This window comes from Carassius gibelio, chromosome B7 (assembly GCF_023724105.1).
Source record: "Carassius gibelio isolate Cgi1373 ecotype wild population from Czech Republic chromosome B7, carGib1.2-hapl.c, whole genome shotgun sequence".
Lineage (NCBI taxonomy): Eukaryota > Metazoa > Chordata > Actinopteri > Cypriniformes > Cyprinidae > Carassius > Carassius gibelio.
In genome coordinates this window covers 27,465,980-27,477,785 of record NC_068402.1, presented here as the reverse complement: position 1 = coordinate 27,477,785, position 11,806 = coordinate 27,465,980, and the positions used below count along the sequence as shown (strand labels likewise).

The 11,806-nt window shown below is 36.0% G+C and overlaps 1 protein-coding gene across 1 annotated transcript in view; it reads left to right on the top strand.

Annotated features, from left to right (window-relative positions):
• Positions 1–11,806, top strand: part of pcxb (pyruvate carboxylase b) — a 176,480-nt gene that overhangs the window by 51,331 nt on the left and 113,343 nt on the right. The window lies entirely within an intron of this gene.

Here is an 11,806-nt window from a genome sequence, read left to right as displayed (position 1 = left end):
CAGTCTTGTTGTTTTATGATCTGGCCATTACAGTGGCTACACTCATTTATCTGGATATTTCTGTGCACTCTGCATTCATACACACTAAATCGCATACAAAACTCTCACAGATTTTCAAAGAGGCGTTATTTTGATGAGTCATTGAGCAGTGAGCATTGATTGAAAGCAATTTTCAGGGAGTGCTCTTATTGAGTTGAAAGAGGAAACTAGCCTTCTGCATTGCTTAAATTGACACAACATTCTGTTCCAGTGGCAACATTTTAATATTCCTGAGAAAACCATCAAAAGAGCAGAAGAAGCCCCATTTATCTCGGTTGTGTGCTGCTGAGTAGCTGCACTTAGCTCTCATCTTACAAAGAAATCTGGCTTTGTATATTGCCATTTCAACTGTGGATGGACTAAAAAAAAAACCTCAGCATGTTGGAACAGGGTACAAGAGTAATAAACCTTAATTACATAAGCCTTGACTTGAGGATTTTGTGCTTGACTCAAATGCTGTTCAGACCAAACACTTGTATTCAACACACAGACTCACACGTCTTTGAGTCCTAAAAATGTAATTTAGACCTTTAAAATACAGTATTGTCATCGTGCAGGTCTTGATGACTGATTTTTTTTACTATTTTTTCCATTCTTATGGAGCTACTAAAAGCCAACCAAACTGTTTTCCTGTGTATTTTATTTTGACTTTTAAATAAAAATGTCAAAAAAAAAACTTTTAAACGGGTAGCTGTGCAAAGTGTGATTGCAACATGACTTCTAAATATGATGCCTAATGATTCCCAACCCAAGATAAAAGTTTAAATGTGGGGTAAGCGATATTTCAGACATGCTTTAGAAAACTGATTTGGGCTGAGTAGCAAAACAAACTTGTAGCCAATCAGCAGTAAGGGGCGTGTCTACTCATGATGTGGAGGAGAGAGTTCAGTGCACAGGACAGACATTAGCCGAGCCGAGTGACAGAAAGATAGAGATGGTGGATAAAAAACAAAAGAGGAGAACGTCTGTGCAACAAAAGAAGGCTTAAGGCAAGAAGTAAGAGTTCTATAGCTTTTGTTTCACAGAAATAATCGTTGCCTGGGTTGCGTACGGATGTGTGGGGCAGAGCTATCAAAATAGGAGCGAGACACTTTTGGGGTAGGGGCGTGTTTTGGTGATTTCAAATGTCATCACTGGCTACTAGAAATCACTTACCCCACCTTTAAAGGGGTCATAAGATGCAATTTACATTTTCCTTTTCCTTTGGAGTGTTACAAGCTCTTAGTGCATAAACAAGATCTGTAAAGTTGCACAGACTAAAATCTCAAATCCAAAGAGATATTCTTTATCAAAGTTAAGACTCTGTCACACCCCCCTAAAACAGCTCATTCAAACACGGCCCCACATGTCTACGTCACTATGTGGAAATATTTGCATAATGCCGCCCAAATCACACAAAGAAGGCATGGTTTCAGTAACCACAGTTAGTGTTGAATCAGCCATGTCAGGGAGATGCTGTGTGTATTGGCATTCCAAAAGAAGATGCATTAGGCCATCTTTAAGATTACTTGCAACAGAACTTCAGAACTTACAACGCATTTTATGGATGACCGTTTTGTGAGCCTAGGAGAGGAGGTTATTCTTGACTTTGTTACGACAATCTTGTGCTTCTGAATCAGCTACTGTAAGAATGTTTTGTTATTAATTTTAGTATTTGCCACTGAATGTTCAAATGCAGAGCTTTGCATGTTTTGCATGTTTTGCATGAGAGAGAGAGAGAGAGAGAGAGAGAGAGAGAGACACGGTCACACAGTGGACTCAGCTGTCTTAAACGTCCATGGCTTGTACTGCAAACACACAAGCTTCATCACTCTGTCTGTCACGCCACTCTGTTCCCCTTTCGGGAACTAATGGTAAAACTGATGGTAAAACAATGGACATTGTTAACTGTCTTTACATTTATTGTGAAAGATGAAGTTTGTGATTATGGAAAATGGCACTACATTTCCAACGATTGCTTGCGGTGATAGGCCAATCACAATGCACTGGGTCAGTTGGCCAATCAAAACAAGCTCTGCTTGTCGGAAGGAGGGATTGTGTAGAAAACAATACGTTTAAGAGAGGCAGGCCATAGAGGACCTACAATAATGTACAGTATTTGAAAAAGAATGTGTTTTTTGAACATTGAAGCACGTCAACATATTCTGTAACACCAAAAACACAAAATAATGATCTTTAAAAAAAGCATAATATAACCCCTTTAAGTGTTATAAAAATAGATTTAATATTAAGTGATAGAGCCACACATTTCATTTCATATTTCATCTTCATATTTCAGCTCTGAATTGGATACTATTTGACATAGCATTAGCATTAGTAAAAGTTTAGGGAGTGAGACCAGAGTGCCTGTGGAAACACGGAAACACTCTGTCTTGCTCTCTCTGACTCATCTGTTTCTCAGTACTTCTTACATCTTTCCTGCCTGAAATATTCACTTTATCCTCACTTTATTTTGTTTCTGTCTTTAGCAGATACCTGAGTCTAATGGGGTGCTTGAGTTTGCCTGTCTTGGAAAAAAAACTGATGTTTTTATTTTTTTGTTGTTGTTTTTTTTAGTTCCAATAGCTGCACACGTGTAAAAAAAAATGCTGTTGCAATTTAAAATTCAAGGTTTGCTGTGATTGTTTGTAGGACTGCAGAATTTGGCCAAAGTTAGATGTGTGAAATGCAACTGTTTATACTAATTTTAAAAAATTCTTAATGATAAACAATGTTAAATGCAATACTTGTATGGCTTTTTTTTAAATCACTGTCCTCCTTTCTTAAATGACAAAAAAAAAACTTGAACATTCTCTCCAGCATTTCATAGGGGAAAACAGGATTGAAACTATGTGGAGATGAGTGCATGATGACTCAATTTAAATTTGGGGTGGGGGGTGGGGTTGGTGTATGGCTCAGAAAACATAGATGTAGTTCAGCCGTGAAATGTGTGTACCTAAAAAAAAATACACTGTTAAAAATGCATGGCCAAACATAATAAATCCTGGGTTGGATGAATAAGTCATGGCTTGAGTGCTCCAGAGAGGTGGAAGAGATGCACAGAGGGAGGAAAGAGAGAGAAAGCTCAGCGAAAAAGGGCTTAAAATGTCTGGCCCAGCAAGAGATCATAGCATTTTAGTTGAGCGAGAGAGGGAAAGAGAGATAAAGAGGTGAAGAAAATGAAAGAATGACTCCCTGAGCACAGAAATGCACACAGTCCTTCTGAGAAACAGTGGGACAGAAAAAGATGGGGACAGTTAAATTAAAAAGCCGTTGACAGCAGATTTCTCTTTGCTTGGCTTTATATTATATTTATATTATATTGCTTGGCTTTATATTTTTTAGGAGTTGAATAACTTACTAATTTGAGTAACTTGTTTCATCAAATTTAGTAATGACGTCACTGAAAATTTCTCGTTAAGTTCAGATAATGTGGTCTTCTAAAACTTTAAAGCTGTTTAATTGTAGGTAGATTTAGTTAATTGTTTTTGCTTAATCATTACAGTTGATTCACTGTCATTATCTAAATTATAGTAATTATATTAATTGTATTGTCATTTGACTGACTCTGGCTCAGTCAGACATGATAGAGTTATCCAATATTTATGTGTGCTTAAAGTTAATTTTTAAAGAGCAAAATGACTCCAAACAGTATTCAGGGAAACTCTAATCACCCTAATGGTGACTCTGTATGTCTAGGTAAAAAGGGGGTATTATAAAGAGCTAAAACCTCTATTAATTCTTAAAATCAACTATGTTACCCGAAATTCCTACCTTGAAAATGTTAACAGACACAATAATACTAAGTTCATTGCAGAGCCCTGGCATTTTTAAGGATTTATCATTCAGTCTAATTAGCTAATAAAAATAAAATACAGTAAAAATAAACAATCTGCACTTTGCATTCAGCAAGTGTCTACCAGCCAGAGCAATATTCCTCTCAATACTTTAAATACTGTCAATATTGCAGGCAGGGCATGTTGTTGTTATTATGTTTTCAGAACACATTACATACAAGTTAATAAGACCAGTCAGCTCAAAGAGAGAGTGTTAATGTGCAATTTATCACATTTTATGAACACTTTTCAATTTTATGATTCATGTATCCAAATACTTTTAGGAAGAATCTTTCCTGCCCCCTTCTTTCTTTTTATTATTTAATTATTATTATTAAGATTTTTTCTTTTTTTTTTACCCTATCCCTCTTGTTCTGATTATTGTAGATTACTTATTAATTTAAGATTTTTTAAAGGTAAGAAGACAAAAATTAAAGCTTCCAATTTCCCAGTCACAGTAGTCACTTTTAAACATATCTTATTATATACTTGTTTATTATGAGTTTTGTTTTGTAACAAACTTAGAAATAATACATTTACAATGACCTGCCAAGAGAAGAGTCAAAAGATAACGTGAATAGAGTGTGTAAAGAGAGGGACATAAGTGTGATTGAGTGAATAGGGTATTGTTCTGTACAATATATGGAAAGAGAAAGAGAGAGCAGGGTAGAGGGAGGTATGTAAATCCATGGATGTGCAGGGTGGAAGAGAGGGACAGATGCAGACAGTGATGTATTAGGGACATGTTGATGGAAAGATCAATGGTTAAAAGATATGAACTCCATTCACACAGTCAGAGTTTTGGATTGCGACAGTCAGCTAGTTGACAACTGTATAAGTTCTGCTCCTACATCATCCAAACACGCACTGTGATTATAAAACCAAACCATTTTTTTTCGTAACTGAACTGTTTATGAACAATTTTAGCTGTCTAATCATGAATGGCGATGGTTTTCTGCTGCAACGTGAACAGACACTGTGAATCATGCCCCGCCTGTGTGAGACCATCACATGCACATTCACACACTCACACGCACGTCCGCTTCCTCATGCAATCAGAATAGATTGAATTCCTCTCTCAATCACATATCTTTCTGTCTCTCCCTCGCTATACTCCTCCTCCTCACCCCATCAGCCTTTTGCTCTCAGCAGGGATGAAACACTTCCTTACAGAGCATGTGAATGCAAAAATGCATCAGTTTTGCACAGACACACTCTCAGTCATGATATTAAAACAATGTGTGGGTGACACACTCTGAGCACAGACTCCCAACAATGTTTTATTATGCATATGCAGAGGGATCCAAAAGTTTGATATCATATTGAAAACATATTGAGGGTAGTTCCCATTGAAACCTTGAAATGACCAAATTTGTTGCATTTAAAATGAAGACGCATTAAAAATAAACTAAAGAATATATGATTTTGCACTGTTTCTAGGTCACTAATCAAGTATAAGTATATATTGCAACATTGCTCTTCTGACTCTTTGTACAGACAGCCAGATGTTCTTGCAATAAAGCCCGAGATGCACTTTAGATAACCTCAAATCATGAGATTATCTGGTTTTGCACAAACTGATGGACTTAGTTAAATACTAAGACAATATGTTAATGTTTCAACTGTTCACTCAAATTTTCATGCTGACAGTATATTTGTAAATGTCCAGAAGCATAGTCAATAGATCACACTGTACTGTACCCAACTGTATGTACATTATATGCACATGCTTAACTCATAATTTAGCCCACTGCAATTATTATGCAGAGCTGGTACACACAGAATAATATATTCACAAGGCTTTGGTCATGTTGTTAACCCTTAAACAGGTAGATTAAAAAAAGGCTTAGAAAATAAATGCTGTTTTCCTAAACATTAGGGGTCAGGCAATGAAGGAAAACATTTTTAAATTGGCCTTCAAAATACCACTTTTATTTAATCTCCCATTAAAATAAAATGCAGTGGATTCCACCGAAGGGTTAAAGTGAAAACACAAAGATGCCTATATTAGCATTCATACAGCAGTTACAGTACATCAAAGAGGCCTTGCTGAGATCGGGGGAGAAAAACATAAGGTGGGGGCATGTCTGATCATGTGATAAACATTTAGCTTCAGGCTTCCTGAGAAGTAGTATTGCAATTAATGACAGCATTATAATTATTCTCCTCATCAATGCAGTATTAGCTCTTGATTGTTATCTTGATTAAGTCATAGTCTTCATCATCAACATCATTATTGTTGTCATCAGCTCCATCATGTGGTCTTATAATTATAATAATGCAAATACACATACACATGCAGGCAGAAATAGAGAAGTGGCACAGGATTGAGGTTTGGGGTCTGGATGAAATCGTTTATCACGGTGGTTGGTCAAAGAGGACAGTGGAATCACTTAGACCACACAGAAATGAATAATGCACACAAACACGTACATCTCTCTAATGCAGTTCTTTCATCAATACTGAAAGCTCAGTATAGGATCTGCACTGGTCCCAAAAAGTATTTGGACACTTAAGACACACATTAGAATGTTATGTATTAGAAATGTCATACAACATTTATTTTTAAAGTAGCACAAACATACTTTCAAACTAAACATTTTACAAAAGCCGCAAAGTTTAAGGTTGGTAAGATTTTTTAAATACTTTTATTTAGCTAGGATCCATTAAATTGATACACTTTGAAAGCATTTGACAGCAGCTGATTTTAGCATTGATGATAAAAATAAATGTTACTTGATTACTAAAGTTAGTATATTAGAATGTTCTTTTGTATGATCATGTGATGCCAACAACTGCAGTAATGCCAGCTGAATATTCAGCTTTGCCATCACAGGAATTTTTATTTTATTTTAAAATCTATCTATTTTACATTGTTGTCCTATTTCAATTGTAGTGTTTCCAATCCAGTGTTACATTTTTTTTTTTTTTTTACGTATTTTGATTAAAGTAATTCATAAGGGACTTCACTTTCCACATATTGCAGGCCAACCTTTCCCGCATCTGTCTGCTTTTCAGTCTATCCGCAGTAAAAACAGCAAGGAAAGATGATACATTTTTATGAGGGAGAGGCTACTGACTGGGCTGAGGGGAGTGGATTGAGATACAGAGATGTACAGAGAGAAGACGTGTCTTGATGTCTTCACTGCTTAATGTATTCCATTCTTTCTGTACACAGCGTCTTTCCTGCAGAACCAAGAAGGCCTCGTTTGCTCACACACACACACTCACTCACAGACCTCCCACACTAAACTGCAGCCCCACCGTAATTAATTCAGTAGAGAACTGATAACTGAGTAATTACAGGCGTAACAATGCACACACACACACACACACATACACATCAAGCACCCTCTTTTTATGGCCTACAGGTGTACATGGATTAGATATCCCTCTTCTTTATTTTAAGGAATCTTTTTTTACTTTTCTCACTTTAAGTGGCATTGATATGCCTTGTTTCTATTTTTCATAAAAAAAAATATATAATATTAACTAGGGGTGTAACTATACGCGTATTGATTGCCGTACGATTCACTGACAAATTCCAAATTGAAGTGATCATTCCTATAACCATGGAGTGGGGACTTTGGAGTGAGCAGGACATTATGTAGTCGTTTGGAATGCACTTGTCAAAGGGAGCGACAATTTCCTCTATCATCAGCTGGCATGTTCCTGTGACAACACAGCACGGTGTCCGTCACCAAATGTCACTGGTTTACATTTTAAAACATTTAAAAAATATGCTTATATATAAAAACTAACATGTATAAAACTTTTTAAAATATAAAATGTATAATTTTTTTATGTCCATCAGCGAATCTGATGATGGACACCATGCTGTGTTGTCTCGGGAACATGCCCGCTGAAGATAATGAGGAAATCGTTGCTCTCTTGCCAAGTGCATTCCAAACAACTGCATAAAGGAACGGACATGCCCTACTCACTCCAAAGTCCCCACTCCAAGGTTATAGGAATGATCCCTTCCATTTGGAATTTCCCTGTGAACCGCACGGTACACGATATGCATACTGTTACACCCCTAATTTTCACTATATAAATCCAAATAGAAATTTGGTTAGCACCGGTGATATTGTTATAGAAAAAGAGGTACAATGCACCTACATAAATTAGCATGCATCTAAATAAATTAAAAAAGGTTGGTTAGTTCACCCAAAATATAGGCCTTCTGTAGTGAATGCATGTATTTTTGTCAGAAAAATATCAATATTTGAAACATAAGAAACACTTTCATTATCTGTCATACTCAGCGTGATTATTATTAATGCGCAAAGCTAGCTTTATTTGTCTACTTGTGGACTGTTCATCTGCAAAACCCACTGACTGCAATGATAGAGCTTGGAGTACCCAGGACAATTTTTAATATAACTTTGTCTGAACTTGATAACTTGATTAGTCTGAAAGAGATAAGTCAAATAGACTTAGGATGCCTCGAGGGTGAGTAAAACATGTTCATTTTCATTTTTGGGTGAACTAACCCTTTAAGTGAAAAAAAAAAAATCTATATATGGAACAAGATATTGACTGAAAAAAATCTGAATAGCTGTCGTCCCTTATGGGTAAATTGATCTTGTTTTAAGGATGTTTTTCCAGGGAAAGCAAGAATGATTATGAAAATGATTTTGCAGTGCATTCAGTCGATAACGTAAACTGTTTGGCACAGCAGCAGAATATCTAACTTTGTATTTACATTATGATTTTGGCCTTCTTGAGTAAGCAGATTTAAATCTGCAGAGAGCGGTAACATGTATATTTGTGTTTGCATCTACCAGTTATCCCAAAGGGTGTATGTGAACACAGTGATATGACATTCATCAGTTTCATCAGTGATGGCTGTGTGCAAATATCACAAACTTCCCATAGGAATGAATTTCCTGTCAAAGATGAAGAGGCCTGACATAAACTGTGGTGAAGAAGGGCTAGAGAAAAGCAAACCTGATGTAACAGCAACATGCTGCCCTGACATGCTCTGCTGAATGATGCACTCTTGTCAAATATGTCTTTTAACTCTGAAATAATAATTCAAAGCACATGCTGACCAGCTCATTTTAGATTATTGCAGCTCTGAGGCCTGACTCACATGGGCTCATCTTATTTAGATAAAAGGTACCAGCATTGATGTCTGTCTACCAGTTTTTTGTCTTGTGCTACAACATGAAGCATCTTAATTGAATGCATCATGACTGAAACTGCAAAAACAATGTCTTTGGGAAAACAATAATAGAGTAAGAGAGAGAGAGAGAGAGAGAGAGAGATGGAGCTGTCTGATACGGTTTGTCTAGAGTGTTATATAAAAGGTCAGATTGGTGTTTCCATAGCGATGGGTGATTGACAGGTGTTTTAGGGGAAGCAAAGCAATGATAACATAAACTCTAACCCTGGAAAGGTCTATTTTGTTATGAATGGGAGCATCGCGTGTGTGAGTGAGTGCAGGTGGTGTGTTCTTTCTATTTTCTGTCATTTAGTCACTGTTTTTGAAGCTCATTCTCTGTCTTTCTGTTTTAATTATTGAGTAAAAGAGTTATTTGTGTACTCATGTGGAGAAATACACTAAGTGGCACGTTAGATGAATATGTCATTACTGTCTGTACTTTTCTATTGTGGACTGAGGAAATATTCAATTAAACAGTGAACTCAAATACATTAAGTTGCTGTCGCGTAACACATAAAATGCAATGTAATTAGCAGCATGCTAATGCAACTAATGTCGTGTGTGATGCTAGCATTCGCATTTTGTTATTATACAGCATCAACCCATATACTTTTTATATATGGTAGCCCTTGAAACGTCAACATAATAGAAACTAATCTAAATCCCAACATATAAGAACATCAAACACTAACAAGACACTTACTTACTTTTCTTGCTCAAAGACGCATAAAATAGCATTCATTCATAACCCATCCAGTTCCATGCAAAGTAGTAGTCATAATGGATTGCATGCAGCGAAAGTAAGTTATCGTGAAACACTGAAGAATTGTGTTGCATGAGGGTCATTAACTAAATTGAGCAAGCAGTAAAAATAATTTTATAGTGCATGTACCCACTTCTTAATCTCTGTCTGGTTTAAGAAAATACATTAAGACCACAAGTGAAAATGCTGCTATTTTTTAATTTGTCAAGTATTCTTTATTTATTCATTTTTTTTTTTTATATATATATATATAAATATCCCTCACACAAGTCTCTCAAGCACTAAATTGACAGTAAAGAATTTTACACTGAAGTAGAATTTTTGTGTGACCAGTTTGTGTATATGGGGTAGTGTAAATGTTTGCTTTTTTAAAGAATCTTCATCTGGCATGCAAGTAATACATTATTGCAAAGTGCTTGTTTTAAATGTCATTTTTAGAAACTTTTCTTTTACTATTTCTACATCATGCCTACACCTCTTTTTTTTTCTTTTTGCCTCATTTATTCTTTCCCATTTTTTACACCTCTCTTTAATTAATCATTATTTTTGTAATATGCATCTACTTTCTCTCTCACTCATTTTCAAACACACACGCACATGTAAACACACACTGTCCCAGTTGCTGATGTGTTTTCACACATCCTCAGTTTCAATTTAGATATTTTTGTACATTTCTTTCTCCTGGTATGTTTTTTTCCAGCCACAGTGTAGTTTGTCACTGTTCGTTTCTCTCTTCCCTCATCCTGTCTCTATAGACTCCATCTCTACATCTCTCCTGACCACCTCTCTTTGCTCCTCTGTTCCATATATTTGCCTGAATCTGTATCTCTGAATAGGCTCTGTCTAAACATATTTGTTAAGTCTCATGAGGAATATGGTTTTCTTTCCATCCCTTTCTAATAACCTGTTTTATCCATAGATTAACCTTCCTCTCTATTTCTCTCTATCACTATCATGACATATCCCTTGTCCTCCTCTTATGCTCTACTTGTCGTTCTTTTTGCCTACTCACTGTCATTCCTTTTTTTTTTTTTTTGGGTAGCACTGGTATTTCCAGCAATACAGTCTAATTCAGGCTAACACATTTAGAAAGGCCTTTTCTCCCTGACTTAGCACTGATTTAAAGTCACAGAGTTGAGAATCTGTATGTGAGTGTTTTATATGCTCAAGGGTTCTCTCTTTTTTCTGTATCCTTGTTTAAGATGTAAAGTAATATTACACTCAGCCCCAGATAGATGTCCGCCCAATTTGTTTTGTGCAAAAATACATATTTTTGTTACTACTACACACTTTACACACTTCTCTAATTTTTTATCTACGTAGGAGTCGCTCTCCGTTTGTCAAGTGCTGAAATGTCATCTTATAGACGGTTTCAGCGGGTGCACATGCCTGGATCTAAGTTAACTTCCGGTCTGTGTTGTGTATATCAGTCTGGCTGTGGTGCCTTTTACAAACGCAGTTAAAGTCAAGGGTGATGAGTTAGACTGAAGTTAGGCTCAGGTGGCTGTGCTGCGGGATGTGTTTCCCATACATTTATTCACTGTTGGAGGCTTGCCACGATTTTAAAACTAAACGATTTCCCAAAAGGCTTTGTTGAATAAACATGAGCACGTACTGCACGTTTAATAATAATAATTCCTTACATTTATATGTTTAAAATGAAACAGAAGTGTTTTTAGATCACTGTATTTCTGTAGGAAGACTTGCATGTTATATGTCTGATAAAGCAGCACATGTGAACTCAGCGCTAATTTGTTTACAGCTGTTACTTGGAAACCTCCATTTCTCACGCTTTAAAGCATCTCCTGCTTAACATTTCTTCCATGTTTTATTTTTAATAGTAAATCTCCTTTGTTTACCAAAAAATAAAGTTTGCTTAATTTTAAATATTTAAAAGACAAATCTAAATGAATGTTTTATGCCTTAATTTGCTAACCAGAAAAATTTAAATACACAACAGAATTTCCGAGGGGGGAAAAAAGTATATATTGTTGTAATGAAGACATGAGCCTGGTCTGT